Source organism: Perna viridis, chromosome 12 (assembly GCF_037379345.1).
Source record: "Perna viridis isolate PV_CMFRI_1.1 ecotype Kerala chromosome 12, ASM3737934v1, whole genome shotgun sequence".
NCBI lineage: Eukaryota > Metazoa > Mollusca > Bivalvia > Mytilida > Mytilidae > Perna > Perna viridis.
The window spans coordinates 3674777-3692589 of record NC_142456.1 but is presented as its reverse complement, the minus strand read 5'-3'; the positions used below and the strand labels follow the sequence as shown (position 1 = coordinate 3692589).

Below are 17813 nucleotides of genomic sequence, written 5' to 3'. Positions count from 1 at the left end.
AAATTTCAGGAGAATTACGTTTCAAAGAATCTAAGCAAAAATTTTTGTTTTGATCTGAGTAAGTAGTGAAAACTTTGCAAATTTGTTGCCGCAAATGTACCATTGAGTAACTACATTTTTCCGAGATAGGGGTCATTTATTTTCCAAAATTAGTGTTACTCTGGTTTCTCTTCAAACCCACGAATATATCTTTCGCCTTTTACTAAAGATATCCGTGGAGAGGAACAAATAATGAGTCTATAGACAATTTCTCTGTGCCCACTTCTGTGGGAATCATAACATTAATATAAAGTTTGTTCCTCTTAAATTTTACTTTCAGGTAAACCATCAGTGCAAGTAAACGAAGTGCAATGCTAATCGTGAATATATTTTTTTCAAAGTGGGTGCGGTGGTAAAATATAAAGCTGCAATGTGGTGTTCAATGTGTACCTGTATCGTACATTGTATTCATTGACTTAACTTACATGACGACTGTTGCCTTTGAGCTGCGTAACTGGTTCTCTCCGATTCCTCTCCAAGCACAGGCTAGTGCTAATCGTTAGAAATCATTAGCACTTAAGAGGTCCCTGGAAAAGCGACGGATATTCGATGTAGTTGTCCGTCAGGTTCTTCTCTCCTAGCACAGGCTAGTGCTAATTGATATTTAAACACCAGCACATAGCAAGTACCAGGAAAGATTTCCGACTTTAGTCCCATGTCCTGTGTCGTCTTCTCTGATCACTGTCTGGCTAATTATCCGAATGCATACTATACATATCGCCGTTCCCGTGTCATCTTGAGTTGAGCATCCGCTTGTTTTCACAACTGCATGTCATGATTGGAGTCGTGCATGCTAAACAAGTCCCAAGCCCGCGTGGCGCTAGCTATCCAAACAATATTGTTATGTTTTAATGACAAGTTTTAATTATTTTGATTTCAATGTAATATGTGCGTTTCTTTTTCCTCATCTCCTACTTAAATGCAACTTTAAGAGAAAAAAATAATATCAAAACTTTACTTTAATCTTATTTCAATGTATTTTGTTTTCGGCCTGTGTGAGTAAAAAGCGCGTTTGAATTTCGCGAATGCAGTAAGACTAAAGGAATATGAATTTGTTTACTGCCAAGTTTATTCGCATTGTTTATTCGCGAAGTACTAGTTAGCGGAGCTGGTGTTGGACAGTCGCGAATGTAGTATATGTTTATTTGAACGAATTCTTTTTCTTCTTCCTCTTCGCTGCGTTTGTACACAGTAGATTTTGTTCTTGTTTTTGTCGTGAAAGACATGTTTTAAAAGTGATAGTGACAAAATTTTTAATTTGCATTGGAATTGAACTGAAATTCGTGTAATGAATCGCAGTACGTCGTTTTGTGATCAAACGTCTACTGAACGTTGTACATGTTTCTATGTCAAGTACCAATTTTGGGTTTGTTATGTGAATTTTGAAACTTTTTTCTTTATTTCCCATGATAAATTTCAGGAGAATTACGTTTCAAAGAATTTAAGCAAAAATTTTTGTTTTGATCTGAGTAAGTAGTGAAAACTTTGCAAATTTGTTGCCGCAAATGTACCATTGAGTAACTACATTTTTCCGAGATAGGGGTCATTTATTTTCCAAAATTAGTGTTACTCTGGTTTCTCTTCAAACCCACGAATATATCTTTCGCCTTTTACTAAAGATATCCGTGGAGAGGAACAATTAATGAGTCTATAGACAATTTCTCTGTGCCCACTTCTGTGGGAATCATAACATTAATATAAAGTTTGTTCCTCTTAAATTTTACTTTCAGGTAAACCATCAGTGCAAGTAAACGAAGTGCAATGCTAATCGTGAATATATTTTTTTCAAAGTGGGTGCGGTGGTAAAATATAAAGCTGCAATGTGGTGTTCAATGTGTACCTGTATCGTACATTGTATTCATTGACTTAACTTACATGACGACTGTTGCCTTTGAGCTGCGTAACTGGTTCTCTCCGATTCCTCTCCAAGCACAGGCTAGTGCTAATCGTTAGAAATCATTAGCACTTAAGAGGTCCCTGGAAAAGCGACGGATATTCGATGTAGTTGTCCGTCAGGTTCTTCTCTCCTAGCACAGGCTAGTGCTAATTGATATTTAAACACCAGCACATAGCAAGTACCAGGAAAGATTTCCGACTTTAGTCCCATGTCCTGTGTCGTCTTCTCTGATCACTGTCTGGCTAATTATCCGAATGCATACTATACATATCGCCGTTCCCGTGTCATCTTGAGTTGAGCATCCGCTTGTTTTCACAACTGCATGTCATGATTGGAGTCGTGCATGCTAAACAAGTCCCAAGCCCGCGTGGCGCTAGCTATCCAAACAATATTGTTATGTTTTAATGACAAGTTTTAATTATTTTGATTTCAATGTAATATGTGCGTTTCTTTTTCCTCGTCTCCTACTTAAATGCAACTTTAAGAGAAAAAAATAATATCAAAACTTTACTTTAATCTTATTTCAATGTATTTTGTTTTCGGCCTGTGTGAGTAAAAAGCGCGTTTGAATTTCGCGAATGCAGTAAGACTAAAGGAATATGAATTTGTTTACTGCAAAGTTTATTCGCATTGTTTATTCGCGAAGTACTAGTTAGTGGAGCTGGTGTTGGACAGTCGCGAATGTAGTATATGTTTATTTGAACGAATTCTTTTTCTTCTTCCTCTTCGCTGCGTTTGTACACAGTAGATTTTGTTCTTGTTTTTGTCGTGAAAGACATGTTTTAAAAGTGATAGTGACAAAATTTTTAATTTGCATTGGAATTGAACTGAAATTCGTGTAATGAATCGCAGTACGTCGTTTTGTGATCAAACGTCTGTCTACTGAACGTTGTACATGTTTCTATGTCAAGTACCAATTTTGGGTTTGTTATATGAATTTTGAAACTTTTTTCTTTATTTCCCATGATAAATTTCAGGAGAATTACGTTTCAAAGAATCTAAGCAAAAATTTTTGTTTTGATCTGAGTAAGTAGTGAAAACTTTGCAAATTTGTTGCCGCAAATGTACCATTGAGTAACTACATTTTTCCGAGATAGGGGTCATTTATTTTCCAAAATTAGTGTTACTCTGGTTTCTCTTCAAACCCACGAATATATCTTTCGCCTTTTACTAAAGATATCCGTGGAGAGGAACAAATAATGAGTCTATAGACAATTTCTCTGTGCCCACTTCTGTGGGAATCATAACAATAATATAAAGTTTGTTCCTCTTAAATTTTACTTTCAGGTAAACCATCAGTGCAAGTAAACGAAGTGCAATGCTAATCGTGAATATATTTTTTTCAAAGTGGGTGCGGTGGTAAAATATAAAGCTGCAATGTGGTGTTCAATGTGTACCTGTATCGTACATTGTATTCATTGACTTAACTTACATGACGACTGTTGCCTTTGAGCTGCGTAACTGGTTCTCTCCGATTCCTCTCCAAGCACAGGCTAGTGCTAATCGTTAGAAATCATTAGCACTTAAGAGGTCCCTGGAAAAGCGACGGATATTCGATGTAGTTGTCCGTCAGGTTCTTCTCTCCTAGCACAGGCTAGTGCTAATTGATATTTAAACACCAGCACATAGCAAGTACCAGGAAAGATTTCCGACTTTAGTCCCATGTCCTGTGTCGTCTTCTCTGATCACTGTCTGGCTAATTATCCGAATGCATACTATACATATCGCCGTTCCCGTGTCATCTTGAGTTGAGCATCCGCTTGTTTTCACAACTGCATGTCATGATTGGAGTCGTGCATGCTAAACAAGTCCCAAGCCCGCGTGGCGCTAGCTATCCAAACAATATTGTTATGTTTTAATGACAAGTTTTAATTATTTTGATTTCAATGTAATATGTGCGTTTCTTTTTCCTCATCTCCTACTTAAATGCAACTTTAAGAGAAAAAAATAATATCAAAACTTTACTTTAATCTTATTTCAATGTATTTTGTTTTCGGCCTGTGTGAGTAAAAAGCGCGTTTGAATTTCGCGAATGCAGTAAGACTAAAGGAATATGAATTTGTTTACTGCAAAGTTTATTCGCATTGTTTATTCGCGAAGTACTAGTTAGCGGAGCTGGTGTTGGACAGTCGCGAATGTAGTATATGTTTATTTGAACGAATTCTTTTTCTTCTTCCTCTTCGCTGCGTTTGTACACAGTAGATTTTGTTCTTGTTTTTGTCGTGAAAGACATGTTTTAAAAGTGATAGTGACAAAATTTTTAATTTGCATTGGAATTGAACTGAAATTCGTGTAATGAATCGCAGTACGTCGTTTTGTGATCAAACGTCTACTGAACGTTGTACATGTTTCTATGTCAAGTACCAATTTTGGGTTTGTTATATGAATTTTGAAACTTTTTTCTTTATTTCCCATGATAAATTTCAGGAGAATTACGTTTCAAAGAATCTAAGCAAAAATTTTTGTTTTGATCTGAGTAAGTAGTGAAAACTTTGCAAATTTGTTGCCGCAAATGTACCATTGAGTAACTACATTTTTCCGAGATAGGGGTCATTTATTTTCCAAAATTAGTGTTACTCTGGTTTCTCTTCAAACCCACGAATATATCTTTCGCCTTTTACTAAAGATATCCGTGGAGAGGAACAATTAATGAGTCTATAGACAATTTCTCTGTGCCCACTTCTGTGGGAATCATAACAATAATATAAAGTTTGTTCCTCTTAAATTTTACTTTCAGGTAAACCATCAGTGCAAGTAAACGAAGTGCAATGCTAATCGTGAATATATTTTTTTCAAAGTGGGTGCGGTGGTAAAATATAAAGCTGCAATGTGGTGTTCAATGTGTACCTGTATCGTACATTGTATTCATTGACTTAACTTACATGACGACTGTTGCCTTTGAGCTGCGTAACTGGTTCTCTCCGATTCCTCTCCAAGCACAGGCTAGTGCTAATCGTTAGAAATCATTAGCACTTAAGAGGTCCCTGGAAAAGCGACGGATATTCGATGTAGTTGTCCGTCAGGTTCTTCTCTCCTAGCACAGGCTAGTGCTAATTGATATTTAAACACCAGCACATAGCAAGTACCAGGAAAGATTTCCGACTTTAGTCCCATGTCCTGTGTCGTCTTCTATGATCACTGTCTGGCTAATTATCCGAATGCATACTATACATATCGCCGTTCCCGTGTCATCTTGAGTTGAGCATCCGCTTGTTTTCACAACTGCATGTCATGATTGGAGTCGTGCATGCTAAACAAGTCCCAAGCCCGCGTGGCGCTAGCTATCCAAACAATTTTGTTATGTTTTAATGACAAGTTTTAATTATTTTGATTTCAATGTAATATGTGCGTTTCTTTTTCCTCATCTCCTACTTAAATGCAACTTTAAGAGAAAAAAATAATATCAAAACTTTACTTTAATCTTATTTCAATGTATTTTGTTTTTGGCCTGTGTGAGTAAAAAGCGCGTTTGAATTTCGCGAATGCAGTAAGACTAAAGGAATATGAATTTGTTTACTGCCAAGTTTATTCGCATTGTTTATTCGCGAAGTACTAGTTAGTGGAGCTGGTGTTGGACAGTCGCGAATGTAGTATATGTTTATTTGAACGAATTCTTTTTCTTCTTCCTCTTCGCTGCGTTTGTACACAGTAGATTTTGTTCTTGTTTTTGTCGTGAAAGACATGTTTTAAAAGTGATAGTGACAAAATTTTTAATTTGCATTGGAATTGAACTGAAATTCGTGTAATGAATCGCAGTACGTCGTTTTGTGTGATCAAACGTCTACTGAACGTTGTACATGTTTCTATGTCAAGTACCAATTTTGGGTTTGTTATGTGAATTTTGAAACTTTTTTCTTTATTTCCCATGATAAATTTCAGGAGAATTACGTTTCAAAGAATTTAAGCAAAAATTTTTGTTTTGATCTGAGTAAGTAGTGAAAACTTTGCAAATTTGTTGCCGCAAATGTACCATTGAGTAACTACATTTTTCCGAGATAGGGGTCATTTATTTTCCAAAATTAGTGTTACTCTGGTTTCTCTTCAAACCCACGAATATATCTTTCGCCTTTTACTAAAGATATCCGTGGAGAGGAACAATTAATGAGTCTATAGACAATTTCTCTGTGCCCACTTCTGTGGGAATCATAACATTAATATAAAGTTTGTTCCTCTTAAATTTTACTTTCAGGTAAACCATCAGTGCAAGTAAACGAAGTGCAATGCTAATCGTGAATATATTTTTTTCAAAGTGGGTGCGGTGGTAAAATATAAAGCTGCAATGTGGTGTTCAATGTGTACCTGTATCGTACATTGTATTCATTGACTTAACTTACATGACGACTGTTGCCTTTGAGCTGCGTAACTGGTTCTCTCCGATTCCTCTCCAAGCACAGGCTAGTGCTAATCGTTAGAAATCATTAGCACTTAAGAGGTCCCTGGAAAAGCGACGGATATTCGATGTAGTTGTCCGTCAGGTTCTTCTCTCCTAGCACAGGCTAGTGCTAATTGATATTTAAACACCAGCACATAGCAAGTACCAGGAAAGATTTCCGACTTTAGTCCCATGTCCTGTGTCGTCTTCTCTGATCACTGTCTGGCTAATTATCCGAATGCATACTATACATATCGCCGTTCCCGTGTCATCTTGAGTTGAGCATCCGCTTGTTTTCACAACTGCATGTCATGATTGGAGTCGTGCATGCTAAACAAGTCCCAAGCCCGCGTGGCGCTAGCTATCCAAACAATATTGTTATGTTTTAATGACAAGTTTTAATTATTTTGATTTCAATGTAATATGTGCGTTTCTTTTTCCTCGTCTCCTACTTAAATGCAACTTTAAGAGAAAAAAATAATATCAAAACTTTACTTTAATCTTATTTCAATGTATTTTGTTTTCGGCCTGTGTGAGTAAAAAGCGCGTTTGAATTTCGCGAATGCAGTAAGACTAAAGGAATATGAATTTGTTTACTGCAAAGTTTATTCGCATTGTTTATTCGCGAAGTACTAGTTAGTGGAGCTGGTGTTGGACAGTCGCGAATGTAGTATATGTTTATTTGAACGAATTCTTTTTCTTCTTCCTCTTCGCTGCGTTTGTACACAGTAGATTTTGTTCTTGTTTTTGTCGTGAAAGACATGTTTTAAAAGTGATAGTGACAAAATTTTTAATTTGCATTGGAATTGAACTGAAATTCGTGTAATGAATCGCAGTACGTCGTTTTGTGATCAAACGTCTACTGAACGTTGTACATGTTTCTATGTCAAGTACCAATTTTGGGTTTGTTATATGAATTTTGAAACTTTTTTCTTTATTTCCCATGATAAATTTCAGGAGAATTACGTTTCAAAGAATCTAAGCAAAACTTTTTGTTTTGATCTGAGTAAGTAGTGAAAACTTTGCAAATTTGTTGCCGCAAATGTACCATTGAGTAACTACATTTTTCCGAGATAGGGGTCATTTATTTTCCAAAATTAGTGTTACTCTGGTTTCTCTTCAAACCCACGAATATATCTTTCGCCTTTTACTAAAGATATCCGTGGAGAGGAACAAATAATGAGTCTATAGACAATTTCTCTGTGCCCACTTCTGTGGGAATCATAACAATAATATAAAGTTTGTTCCTCTTAAATTTTACTTTCAGGTAAACCATCAGTGCAAGTAAACGAAGTGCAATGCTAATCGTGAATATATTTTTTTCAAAGTGGGTGCGGTGGTAAAATATAAAGCTGCAATGTGGTGTTCAATGTGTACCTGTATCGTACATTGTATTCATTGACTTAACTTACATGACGACTGTTGCCTTTGAGCTGCGTAACTGGTTCTCTCCGATTCCTCTCCAAGCACAGGCTAGTGCTAATCGTTAGAAATCATTAGCACTTAAGAGGTCCCTGGAAAAGCGACGGATATTCGATGTAGTTGTCCGTCAGGTTCTTCTCTCCTAGCACAGGCTAGTGCTAATTGATATTTAAACACCAGCACATAGCAAGTACCAGGAAAGATTTCCGACTTTAGTCCCATGTCCTGTGTCGTCTTCTCTGATCACTGTCTGGCTAATTATCCGAATGCATACTATACATATCGCCGTTCCCGTGTCATCTTGAGTTGAGCATCCGCTTGTTTTCACAACTGCATGTCATGATTGGAGTCGTGCATGCTAAACAAGTCCCAAGCCCGCGTGGCGCTAGCTATCCAAACAATATTGTTATGTTTTAATGACAAGTTTTAATTATTTTGATTTCAATGTAATATGTGCGTTTCTTTTTCCTCATCTCCTACTTAAATGCAACTTTAAGAGAAAAAAATAATATCAAAACTTTACTTTAATCTTATTTCAATGTATTTTGTTTTCGGCCTGTGTGAGTAAAAAGCGCGTTTGAATTTCGCGAATGCAGTAAGACTAAAGGAATATGAATTTGTTTACTGCAAAGTTTATTCGCATTGTTTATTCGCGAAGTACTAGTTAGCGGAGCTGGTGTTGGACAGTCGCGAATGTAGTATATGTTTATTTGAACGAATTCTTTTTCTTCTTCCTCTTCGCTGCGTTTGTACACAGTAGATTTTGTTCTTGTTTTTGTCGTGAAAGACATGTTTTAAAAGTGATAGTGACAAAATTTTTAATTTGCATTGGAATTGAACTGAAATTCGTGTAATGAATCGCAGTACGTCGTTTTGTGATCAAACGTCTACTGAACGTTGTACATGTTTCTATGTCAAGTACCAATTTTGGGTTTGTTATATGAATTTTGAAACTTTCAGGAGAATTACGTTTCAAAGAATTTAAGCAAAAATTTTTGTTTTGATCTGAGTAAGTAGTGAAAACTTTGCAAATTTGTTGCCGCAAATGTACCATTGAGTAACTACATTTTTCCGAGATAGGGGTCATTTATTTTCCAAAAGTAGTGTTACTCTGGTTTCTCTTCAAACCCACGAATATATCTTTCGCCTTTTACTAAAGATATCCGTGGAGAGGAACAATTAATGAGTCTATAGACAATTTCTCTGTGCCCACTTCTGTGGGAATCATAACATTAATATAAAGTTTGTTCCTCTTAAATTTTACTTTCAGGTAAACCATCAGTGCAAGTAAACGAAGTGCAATGCTAATCGTGAATATATTTTTTTCAAAGTGGGTGCGGTGGTAAAATATAAAGCTGCAATGTGGTGTTCAATGTGTACCTGTATCGTACATTGTATTCATTGACTTAACTTACATGACGACTGTTGCCTTTGAGCTGCGTAACTGGTTCTCTCCGATTCCTCTCCAAGCACAGGCTAGTGCTAATCGTTAGAAATCATTAGCACTTAAGAGGTCCCTGGAAAAGCGACGGATATTCGATGTAGTTGTCCGTCAGGTTCTTCTCTCCTAGCACAGGCTAGTGCTAATTGATATTTAAACACCAGCACATAGCAAGTACCAGGAAAGATTTCCGACTTTAGTCCCATGTCCTGTGTCGTCTTCTCTGATCACTGTCTGGCTAATTATCCGAATGCATACTATACATATCGCCGTTCCCGTGTCATCTTGAGTTGAGCATCCGCTTGTTTTCACAACTGCATGTCATGATTGGAGTCGTGCATGCTAAACAAGTCCCAAGCCCGCGTGGCGCTAGCTATCCAAACAATATTGTTATGTTTTAATGACAAGTTTTAATTATTTTGATTTCAATGTAATATGTGCGTTTCTTTTTCCTCGTCTCCTACTTAAATGCAACTTTAAGAGAAAAAAATAATATCAAAACTTTACTTTAATCTTATTTCAATGTATTTTGTTTTCGGCCTGTGTGAGTAAAAAGCGCGTTTGAATTTCGCGAATGCAGTAAGACTAAAGGAATATGAATTTGTTTACTGCAAAGTTTATTCGCATTGTTTATTCGCGAAGTACTAGTTAGTGGAGCTGGTGTTGGACAGTCGCGAATGTAGTATATGTTTATTTGAACGAATTCTTTTTCTTCTTCCTCTTCGCTGCGTTTGTACACAGTAGATTTTGTTCTTGTTTTTGTCGTGAAAGACATGTTTTAAAAGTGATAGTGACAAAATTTTTAATTTGCATTGGAATTGAACTGAAATTCGTGTAATGAATCGCAGTACGTCGTTTTGTGATCAAACGTCTACTGAACGTTGTACATGTTTCTATGTCAAGTACCAATTTTGGGTTTGTTATATGAATTTTGAAACTTTTTTCTTTATTTCCCATGATAAATTTCAGGAGAATTACGTTTCAAAGAATCTAAGCAAAACTTTTTGTTTTGATCTGAGTAAGTAGTGAAAACTTTGCAAATTTGTTGCCGCAAATGTACCATTGAGTAACTACATTTTTCCGAGATAGGGGTCGTTTATTTTCCAAAATTAGTGTTACTCTGGTTTCTCTTCAAACCCACGAATATATCTTTCGCCTTTTACTAAAGATATCCGTGGAGAGGAACAAATAATGAGTCTATAGACAATTTCTCTGTGCCCACTTCTGTGGGAATCATAACAATAATATAAAGTTTGTTCCTCTTAAATTTTACTTTCAGGTAAACCATCAGTGCAAGTAAACGAAGTGCAATGCTAATCGTGAATATATTTTTTTCAAAGTGGGTGCGGTGGTAAAATATAAAGCTGCAATGTGGTGTTCAATGTGTACCTGTATCGTACATTGTATTCATTGACTTAACTTACATGACGACTGTTGCCTTTGAGCTGCGTAACTGGTTCTCTCCGATTCCTCTCCAAGCACAGGCTAGTGCTAATCGTTAGAAATCATTAGCACTTAAGAGGTCCCTGGAAAAGCGACGGATATTCGATGTAGTTGTCCGTCAGGTTCTTCTCTCCTAGCACAGGCTAGTGCTAATTGATATTTAAACACCAGCACATAGCAAGTACCAGGAAAGATTTCCGACTTTAGTCCCATGTCCTGTGTCGTCTTCTCTGATCACTGTCTGGCTAATTATCCGAATGCATACTATACATATCGCCGTTCCCGTGTCATCTTGAGTTGAGCATCCGCTTGTTTTCACAACTGCATGTCATGATTGGAGTCGTGCATGCTAAACAAGTCCCAAGCCCGCGTGGCGCTAGCTATCCAAACAATATTGTTATGTTTTAATGACAAGTTTTAATTATTTTGATTTCAATGTAATATGTGCGTTTCTTTTTCCTCATCTCCTACTTAAATGCAACTTTAAGAGAAAAAAATAATATCAAAACTTTACTTTAATCTTATTTCAATGTATTTTGTTTTCGGCCTGTGTGAGTAAAAAGCGCGTTTGAATTTCGCGAATGCAGTAAGACTAAAGGAATATGAATTTGTTTACTGCAAAGTTTATTCGCATTGTTTATTCGCGAAGTACTAGTTAGCGGAGCTGGTGTTGGACAGTCGCGAATGTAGTATATGTTTATTTGAACGAATTCTTTTTCTTCTTCCTCTTCGCTGCGTTTGTACACAGTAGATTTTGTTCTTGTTTTTGTCGTGAAAGACATGTTTTAAAAGTGATAGTGACAAAATTTTTAATTTGCATTGGAATTGAACTGAAATTCGTGTAATGAATCGCAGTACGTCGTTTTGTGATCAAACGTCTACTGAACGTTGTACATGTTTCTATGTCAAGTACCAATTTTGGGTTTGTTATATGAATTTTGAAACTTTTTTCTTTATTTCCCATGATAAATTTCAGGAGAATTACGTTTCAAAGAATCTAAGCAAAAATTTTTGTTTTGATCTGAGTAAGTAGTGAAAACTTTGCAAATTTGTTGCCGCAAATGTACCATTGAGTAACTACATTTTTCCGAGATAGGGGTCATTTATTTTCCAAAATTAGTGTTACTCTGGTTTCTCTTCAAACCCACGAATATATCTTTCGCCTTTTACTAAAGATATCCGTGGAGAGGAACAATTAATGAGTCTATAGACAATTTCTCTGTGCCCACTTCTGTGGGAATCATAACAATAATATAAAGTTTGTTCCTCTTAAATTTTACTTTCAGGTAAACCATCAGTGCAAGTAAACGAAGTGCAATGCTAATCGTGAATATATTTTTTTCAAAGTGGGTGCGGTGGTAAAATATAAAGCTGCAATGTGGTGTTCAATGTGTACCTGTATCGTACATTGTATTCATTGACTTAACTTACATGACGACTGTTGCCTTTGAGCTGCGTAACTGGTTCTCTCCGATTCCTCTCCAAGCACAGGCTAGTGCTAATCGTTAGAAATCATTAGCACTTAAGAGGTCCCTGGAAAAGCGACGGATATTCGATGTAGTTGTCCGTCAGGTTCTTCTCTCCTAGCACAGGCTAGTGCTAATTGATATTTAAACACCAGCACATAGCAAGTACCAGGAAAGATTTCCGACTTTAGTCCCATGTCCTGTGTCGTCTTCTATGATCACTGTCTGGCTAATTATCCGAATGCATACTATACATATCGCCGTTCCCGTGTCATCTTGAGTTGAGCATCCGCTTGTTTTCACAACTGCATGTCATGATTGGAGTCGTGCATGCTAAACAAGTCCCAAGCCCGCGTGGCGCTAGCTATCCAAACAATATTGTTATGTTTTAATGACAAGTTTTAATTATTTTGATTTCAATGTAATATGTGCGTTTCTTTTTCCTCATCTCCTACTTAAATGCAACTTTAAGAGAAAAAAATAATATCAAAACTTTACTTTAATCTTATTTCAATGTATTTTGTTTTCGGCCTGTGTGAGTAAAAAGCGCGTTTGAATTTCGCGAATGCAGTAAGACTAAAGGAATATGAATTTGTTTACTGCAAAGTTTATTCGCATTGTTTATTCGCGAAGTACTAGTTAGCGGAGCTGGTGTTGGACAGTCGCGAATGTAGTATATGTTTATTTGAACGAATTCTTTTTCTTCTTCCTCTTCGCTGCGTTTGTACACAGTAGATTTTGTTCTTGTTTTTGTCGTGAAAGACATGTTTTAAAAGTGATAGTGACAAAATTTTTAATTTGCATTGGAATTGAACTGAAATTCGTGTAATGAATCGCAGTACGTCGTTTTGTGATCAAACGTCTACTGAACGTTGTACATGTTTCTATGTCAAGTACCAATTTTGGGTTTGTTATATGAATTTTGAAACTTTTTTCTTTATTTCCCATGATAAATTTCAGGAGAATTACGTTTCAAAGAATCTAAGCAAAAATTTTTGTTTTGATCTGAGTAAGTAGTGAAAACTTTGCAAATTTGTTGCCGCAAATGTACCATTGAGTAACTACATTTTTCCGAGATAGGGGTCATTTATTTTCCAAAATTAGTGTTACTCTGGTTTCTCTTCAAACCCACGAATATATCTTTCGCCTTTTACTAAAGATATCCGTGGAGAGGAACAATTAATGAGTCTATAGACAATTTCTCTGTGCCCACTTCTGTGGGAATCATAACAATAATATAAAGTTTGTTCCTCTTAAATTTTACTTTCAGGTAAACCATCAGTGCAAGTAAACGAAGTGCAATGCTAATCGTGAATATATTTTTTTCAAAGTGGGTGCGGTGGTAAAATATAAAGCTGCAATGTGGTGTTCAATGTGTACCTGTATCGTACATTGTATTCATTGACTTAACTTACATGACGACTGTTGCCTTTGAGCTGCGTAACTGGTTCTCTCCGATTCCTCTCCAAGCACAGGCTAGTGCTAATCGTTAGAAATCATTAGCACTTAAGAGGTCCCTGGAAAAGCGACGGATATTCGATGTAGTTGTCCGTCAGGTTCTTCTCTCCTAGCACAGGCTAGTGCTAATTGATATTTAAACACCAGCACATAGCAAGTACCAGGAAAGATTTCCGACTTTAGTCCCATGTCCTGTGTCGTCTTCTATGATCACTGTCTGGCTAATTATCCGAATGCATACTATACATATCGCCGTTCCCGTGTCATCTTGAGTTGAGCATCCGCTTGTTTTCACAACTGCATGTCATGATTGGAGTCGTGCATGCTAAACAAGTCCCAAGCCCGCGTGGCGCTAGCTATCCAAACAATATTGTTATGTTTTAATGACAAGTTTTAATTATTTTGATTTCAATGTAATATGTGCGTTTCTTTTTCCTCATCTCCTACTTAAATGCAACTTTAAGAGAAAAAAATAATATCAAAACTTTACTTTAATCTTATTTCAATGTATTTTGTTTTCGGCCTGTGTGAGTAAAAAGCGCGTTTGAATTTCGCGAATGCAGTAAGACTAAAGGAATATGAATTTGTTTACTGCCAAGTTTATTCGCATTGTTTATTCGCGAAGTACTATTTAGTGGAGCTGGTGTTGGACAGTCGCGAATGTAGTATATGTTTATTTGAACGAATTCTTTTTCTTCTTCCTCTTCGCTGCGTTTGTACACAGTAGATTTTGTTCTTGTTTTTGTCGTGAAAGACATGTTTTAAAAGTGATAGTGACAAAATTTTTAATTTGCATTGGAATTGAACTGAAATTCGTGTAATGAATCGCAGTACGTCGTTTTGTGATCAAACGTCTACTGAACGTTGTACATGTTTCTATGTCAAGTACCAATTTTGGGTTTGTTATGTGAATTTTGAAACTTTTTTCTTTATTTCCCATGATAAATTTCAGGAGAATTACGTTTCAAAGAATTTAAGCAAAAATTTTTGTTTTAATCTGAGTAAGTAGTGAAAACTTTGCAAATTTGTTGCCGCAAATGTACCATTGAGTAACTACATTTTTCCGAGATAGGGGTCATTTATTTTCCAAAATTAGTGTTACTCTGGTTTCTCTTCAAACCCACGAATATATCTTTCGCCTTTTACTAAAGATATCCGTGGAGAGGAACAATTAATGAGTCTATAGACAATTTCTCTGTGCCCACTTCTGTGGGAATCATAACAATAATATAAAGTTTGTTCCTCTTAAATTTTACTTTCAGGTAAACCATCAGTGCAAGTAAACGAAGTGCAATGCTAATCGTGAATATATTTTTTTCAAAGTGGGTGCGGTGGTAAAATATAAAGCTGCAATGTGGTGTTCAATGTGTACCTGTATCGTACATTGTATTCATTGACTTAACTTACATGACGACTGTTGCCTTTGAGCTGCGTAACTGGTTCTCTCCGATTCCTCTCCTAGCACAGGCTAGTGCTAATCGTTAGAAATCATTAGCACTTAAGAGGTCCCTGGAAAAGCGACGGATATTCGATGTAGTTGTCCGTCAGGTTCTTCTCTCCTAGCACAGGCTAGTGCTAATTGATATTTAAACACCAGCACATAGCAAGTACCAGGAAAGATTTCCGACTTTAGTCCCATGTCCTGTGTCGTCTTCTCTGATCACTGTCTGGCTAATTATCCGAATGCATACTATACATATCGCCGTTCCCGTGTCATCTTGAGTTGAGCATCCGCTTGTTTTCACAACTGCATGTCATGATTGGAGTCGTGCATGCTAAACAAGTCCCAAGCCCGCGTGGCGCTAGCTATCCAAACAATATTGTTATGTTTTAATGACAAGTTTTAATTATTTTGATTTCAATGTAATATGTGCGTTTCTTTTTCCTCATCTCCTACTTAAATGCAACTTTAAGAGAAAAAAATAATATCAAAACTTTACTTTAATCTTATTTCAATGTATTTTGTTTTCGGCCTGTGTGAGTAAAAAGCGCGTTTGAATTTCGCGAATGCAGTAAGACTAAAGGAATATGAATTTGTTTACTGCCAAGTTTATTCGCATTGTTTATTCGCGAAGTACTAGTTAGTGGAGCTGGTGTTGGACAGTCGCGAATGTAGTATATGTTTATTTGAACGAATTCTTTTTCTTCTTCCTCTTCGCTGCGTTTGTACACAGTAGATTTTGTTCTTGTTTTTGTCGTGAAAGACATGTTTTAAAAGTGATAGTGACAAAATTTTTAATTTACATTGGAATTGAACTGAAATTCGTGTAATGAATCGCAGTACGTCGTTTTGTGATCAAACGTCTACTGAACGTTGTACATGTTTCTATGTCAAGTACCAATTTTGGGTTTGTTATATGAATTTTGAAACTTTTTTCTTTATTTCCCATGATAAATTTCAGGAGAATTACGTTTCAAAGAATCTAAGCAAAAATTTTTGTTTTGATCTGAGTAAGTAGTGAAAACTTTGCAAATTTGTTGCCGCAAATGTACCATTGAGTAACTACATTTTTCCGAGATAGGGGTCATTTATTTTCCAAAATTAGTGTTACTCTGGTTTCTCTTCAAACCCACGAATATATCTTTCGCCTTTTACTAAAGATATCCGTGGAGAGGAACAAATAATGAGTCTATAGACAATTTCTCTGTGCCCACTTCTGTGGGAATCATAACAATAATATAAAGTTTGTTCCTCTTAAATTTTACTTTCAGGTAAACCTTCAGTGCAAGTAAACGAAGTGCAATGCTAATCGTGAATATATTTTTTTCAAAGTGGGTGCGGTGGTAAAATATAAAGCTGCAATGTGGTGTTCAATGTGTACCTGTATCGTACATTGTATTCATTGACTTAACTTACATGACGACTGTTGCCTTTGAGCTGCGTAACTGGTTCTCTCCGATTCCTCTCCTAGCACAGGCTAGTGCTAATCGTTAGAAATCATTAGCACTTAAGAGGTCCCTGGAAAAGCGACGGATATTCGATGTAGTTGTCCGTCAGGTTCTTCTCTCCTAGCACAGGCTAGTGCTAATTGATATTTAAACACCAGCACATAGCAAGTACCAGGAAAGATTTCCGACTTTAGTCCCATGTCCTGTGTCGTCTTCTCTGATCACTGTCTGGCTAATTATCCGAATGCATACTATACATATCGCCGTTCCCGTGTCATCTTGAGTTGAGCATCCGCTTGTTTTCACAACTGCATGTCATGATTGGAGTCGTGCATGCTAAACAAGTCCCAAGCCCGCGTGGCGCTAGCTATCCAAACAATATTGTTATGTTTTAATGACAAGTTTTAATTATTTTGATTTCAATGTAATATGTGCGTTTCTTTTTCCTCATCTCCTACTTAAATGCAACTTTAAGAGAAAAAAATAATATCAAAACTTTACTTTAATCTTATTTCAATGTATTTTGTTTTTGGCCTGTGTGAGTAAAAAGCGCGTTTGAATTTCGCGAATGCAGTAAGACTAAAGGAATATGAATTTGTTTACTGCCAAGTTTATTCGCATTGTTTATTCGCGAAGTACTAGTTAGTGGAGCTGGTGTTGGACAGTCGCGAATGTAGTATATGTTTATTTGAACGAATTCTTTTTCTTCTTCCTCTTCGCTGCGTTTGTACACAGTAGATTTTGTTCTTGTTTTTGTCGTGAAAGACATGTTTTAAAAGTGATAGTGACAAAATTTTTAATTTGCATTGGAATTGAACTGAAATTCGTGTAATGAATCGCAGTACGTCGTTTTGTGATCAAACGTCTACTGAACGTTGTACATGTTTCTATGTCAAGTACCAATTTTGGGTTTGTTATATGAATTTTGAAACTTTTTTCTTTATTTCCCATGATAAATTTCAGGAGAATTACGTTTCAAAGAATTTAAGCAAAAATTTTTGTTTTGATCTGAGTAAGTAGTGAAAACTTTGCAAATTTGTTGCCGCAAATGTACCATTGAGTAACTACATTTTTCCGAGATAGGGGTCATTTATTTTCCAAAATTAGTGTTACTCTGGTTTCTCTTCAAACCCACGAATATATCTTTCGCCTTTTACTAAAGATATCCGTGGAGAGGAACAATTAATGAGTCTATAGACAATTTCTCTGTGCCCACTTCTGTGGGAATCATAACAATAATATAAAGTTTGTTCCTCTTAAATTTTACTTTCAGGTAAACCATCAGTGCAAGTAAACGAAGTGCAATGCTAATCGTGAATATATTTTTTTCAAAGTGGGTGCGGTGGTAAAATATAAAGCTGCAATGTGGTGTTCAATGTGTACCTG

General features: G+C 36.3%; 13 non-coding genes across 13 annotated transcripts; all 13 read left to right on the top strand.

Annotated features, from left to right (window-relative positions):
* The first annotated feature begins 155 nt into the window (after window positions 1–155).
* On the top strand, window positions 156–273 carry LOC148600857 (U5 spliceosomal RNA). The gene has a single exon (XR_015917440.1). It is a non-coding gene; the product is annotated as a U5 spliceosomal RNA (small nuclear RNA).
* A 1332-nt stretch (window positions 274–1605) lies between these two features.
* Window positions 1606–1723, top strand: LOC148600856 (U5 spliceosomal RNA). The gene has a single exon (XR_015917568.1). It is a non-coding gene; the product is annotated as a U5 spliceosomal RNA (small nuclear RNA).
* A 1336-nt stretch (window positions 1724–3059) lies between these two features.
* Window positions 3060–3177, top strand: LOC148600855 (U5 spliceosomal RNA). Its single transcript, XR_015917439.1, has one exon. It is a non-coding gene; the product is annotated as a U5 spliceosomal RNA (small nuclear RNA).
* Window positions 3178–4509: 1332 nt separating this feature from the next.
* Window positions 4510–4627, top strand: LOC148600854 (U5 spliceosomal RNA). Its single transcript, XR_015917567.1, has one exon. It is a non-coding gene; the product is annotated as a U5 spliceosomal RNA (small nuclear RNA).
* A 1334-nt stretch (window positions 4628–5961) lies between these two features.
* Window positions 5962–6079, top strand: LOC148600853 (U5 spliceosomal RNA). Its single transcript, XR_015917565.1, has one exon. It is a non-coding gene; the product is annotated as a U5 spliceosomal RNA (small nuclear RNA).
* Window positions 6080–7411: 1332 nt separating this feature from the next.
* LOC148600852 (U5 spliceosomal RNA) lies at window positions 7412–7529 on the top strand. The gene has a single exon (XR_015917438.1). It is a non-coding gene; the product is annotated as a U5 spliceosomal RNA (small nuclear RNA).
* Window positions 7530–8836: 1307 nt separating this feature from the next.
* Window positions 8837–8954, top strand: LOC148600851 (U5 spliceosomal RNA). Its single transcript, XR_015917564.1, has one exon. It is a non-coding gene; the product is annotated as a U5 spliceosomal RNA (small nuclear RNA).
* Window positions 8955–10286: 1332 nt separating this feature from the next.
* On the top strand, window positions 10287–10404 carry LOC148600850 (U5 spliceosomal RNA). The gene has a single exon (XR_015917437.1). It is a non-coding gene; the product is annotated as a U5 spliceosomal RNA (small nuclear RNA).
* A 1332-nt stretch (window positions 10405–11736) lies between these two features.
* LOC148600849 (U5 spliceosomal RNA) lies at window positions 11737–11854 on the top strand. The gene has a single exon (XR_015917563.1). It is a non-coding gene; the product is annotated as a U5 spliceosomal RNA (small nuclear RNA).
* Window positions 11855–13186: 1332 nt separating this feature from the next.
* LOC148600848 (U5 spliceosomal RNA) lies at window positions 13187–13304 on the top strand. Its single transcript, XR_015917562.1, has one exon. It is a non-coding gene; the product is annotated as a U5 spliceosomal RNA (small nuclear RNA).
* A 1332-nt stretch (window positions 13305–14636) lies between these two features.
* LOC148600847 (U5 spliceosomal RNA) lies at window positions 14637–14754 on the top strand. The gene has a single exon (XR_015917561.1). It is a non-coding gene; the product is annotated as a U5 spliceosomal RNA (small nuclear RNA).
* A 1332-nt stretch (window positions 14755–16086) lies between these two features.
* LOC148600846 (U5 spliceosomal RNA) lies at window positions 16087–16204 on the top strand. The gene has a single exon (XR_015917436.1). It is a non-coding gene; the product is annotated as a U5 spliceosomal RNA (small nuclear RNA).
* Window positions 16205–17536: 1332 nt separating this feature from the next.
* On the top strand, window positions 17537–17654 carry LOC148600845 (U5 spliceosomal RNA). The gene has a single exon (XR_015917560.1). It is a non-coding gene; the product is annotated as a U5 spliceosomal RNA (small nuclear RNA).
* Window positions 17655–17813: the final 159 nt, after the last annotated feature.